General features: G+C 45.4%; 1 protein-coding gene across 2 annotated transcripts in view; it reads left to right on the plus strand.

Annotated features, from left to right (window-relative positions):
- The window catches only part of CTCF (CCCTC-binding factor (zinc finger protein)), an 83,090-nt gene that overhangs the window by 43,274 nt on the left and 37,731 nt on the right, over window positions 1–2,085 (plus strand). The gene's annotated exons all lie outside the window — the stretch shown is intronic.

Below are 2,085 nucleotides of genomic sequence, written 5' to 3' on the forward strand. Positions count from 1 at the left end.
GCCTGTAGTCCCAGCTACTCGGGAGGCTGAGGCAGGAGAATGGCGTGAACCCGGGAGGTGGAGCTTGCAGTGAGCCGAGATATCCCGCCACTGCACTCCAGTCTGGGCGACTGTGAGTCTCCATCCAAAAAAAAAAAAAACAACAAATGGAAGTGAAATCCTACCTTTATTTACAAAAAAAACAAAACAAAAAAAGGCTGGGCAGAGTGACTCATGCCTGTAATCCTAGGACTTTGGGAGGCTGAGGTGGGCAGATCACTTGAGATTAGAAGTTGGAGACCAGCCTGGCCAACATGACAAAACCCCATCCATCTCTACTAGCAATACATAAATTAGCTAGGTGTGGTGGCGGGTGCCTGTAATCCCAGCTACTCAGGAGGCTCAGGCAGGAGAATCGCTTGAAACCTGGGAGGCAGATGCTGCAGTGAGCTGAGATAGCGCTACTGCACTCCAGCCTGGGTGACAGTGAGACTCTGTCTCAAAAACACACCATACCATTTTTTGTTTCTGGTTGTTTCAGGATAAGTAATTCATAATTTCAGAATGGAAAAGTTAAGGCACCGTTCTTGATAATTCAAACATTTATTTGAGCACCCTACTTACTTTAGTGTTCAGATATTCTGATATTAGCTTCATGTTGGCTATGGCCAGGTTCCATGAGGTCTAAAGTAGAGGGACTGTATGCACTAAACCTCTCTTCAAGCTCTCCTGGGCTGTTTGTTATTCCAGTGTAGGAACTTAGTTGCAAGTCTTCTCACATGGTTTTTCATGCAGAATAACTTTCTTCTGTCCATATTCTGTACTTCATTTCATATGACAACTCTTGTTTTTGTTTTTCAGGCTTCTAAAATTTCTAATGACAGCTCTTGTTTTAGATTTGTTTGTGCTGGTTGTCAGATGACCATGATCAAGTGGGTGTTAATCATAAACAGTATGCTGTACATTGGCACATTCTTCACTAATATGACTGACTTTTAAACATCTCTATAATTTCTACTCAGACACTTGATAATATGTTTTATTTGATACTTTGAAGACACTAGGATGGGGCATATGACTACGTAAAAGTAACTGGGTAATCCCAGCACTTTGGAAATCTGATGGGAGGTAGATCACTTGAGACCAGGAGGTCTAGACCAGCCTGGCCAACATGGCAAAACTGCCTCTGTACTAAAAATACAAAAAATCAGCTGGGTGTGGTGGCACACGCCAGTAAACCTAGCTACTTGGATGGTTGAGGCAGGAGAATCACTTGAATGCGGGACATAGAGGTTGCAGTAAGCCGAGATTGTGCCACTGCACCCCAACCTAGGTGACAGAGCAAGACTCTGTCTCACCAAAATCAATAAATAAATGGCCCCATGACAGGACTTCCCAGAATGGGTGTGCCTTGATGTGGGCATTCTCTATCTAGTCTTCAGCTTTGAAAGTAAGAGGTGCAGTCTGGTTACTCAGCAGATTTGGCAGGACTAATTCATATCAACAAAACCCGCAAGAGCAGATAGGTGCCTACACAAGAGTATCAATAGTTTATGGTGAAGAGTATACCTTTTCATGTTCCAGATGCAGTTGCATTGTATTCTAGGGGGCGCCATTGCCTTTGTTATGATGCTGTAGCGGCCAGGCACCATAGCTCTTGCCTGTAATCCCAGCACTTTGGGAGGCCGAGGTGGGTGGATCACCTGAGGTCAGGAGTTCAAGACCAGCCTGGCCAACATGGCGAAACCCTGTCTCTACTAAAAATATAAAAAATTTAGCTGGGCGTGGTGGCGCATGCCTGTAGTCCCAGCTACTTGGAAGACTGAGGCAGGAGAATTGCTTAAATCCCGGAAGCAGAAATTGCAGTGAGTGGAGATCACACCATTGCACTCCAGCCCAGGTGACAGAGCGAGACTCTGTCTCAAAAAAAAAAAAAAAGATGCTGTAGCAGTTGAAAGCTAACTTGGTGAGGATGAGCCTTGATGGCTGGGCATGGTGGCTCACACCTGTAATCCCCGCACCTGGGGAGGCCGAGGCTGGTGGATCACTTGAGGTCAGGAGTAAACCCTGTCTCGACTAAAAATACAAAAATTAGCCAGGTGGCTG

The sequence above is a fragment of the Mandrillus leucophaeus genome, unplaced genomic scaffold (assembly GCF_000951045.1).
Source record: "Mandrillus leucophaeus isolate KB7577 unplaced genomic scaffold, Mleu.le_1.0 Scaffold522, whole genome shotgun sequence".
Taxonomy (NCBI): Eukaryota; Metazoa; Chordata; class Mammalia; order Primates; family Cercopithecidae; genus Mandrillus; species Mandrillus leucophaeus.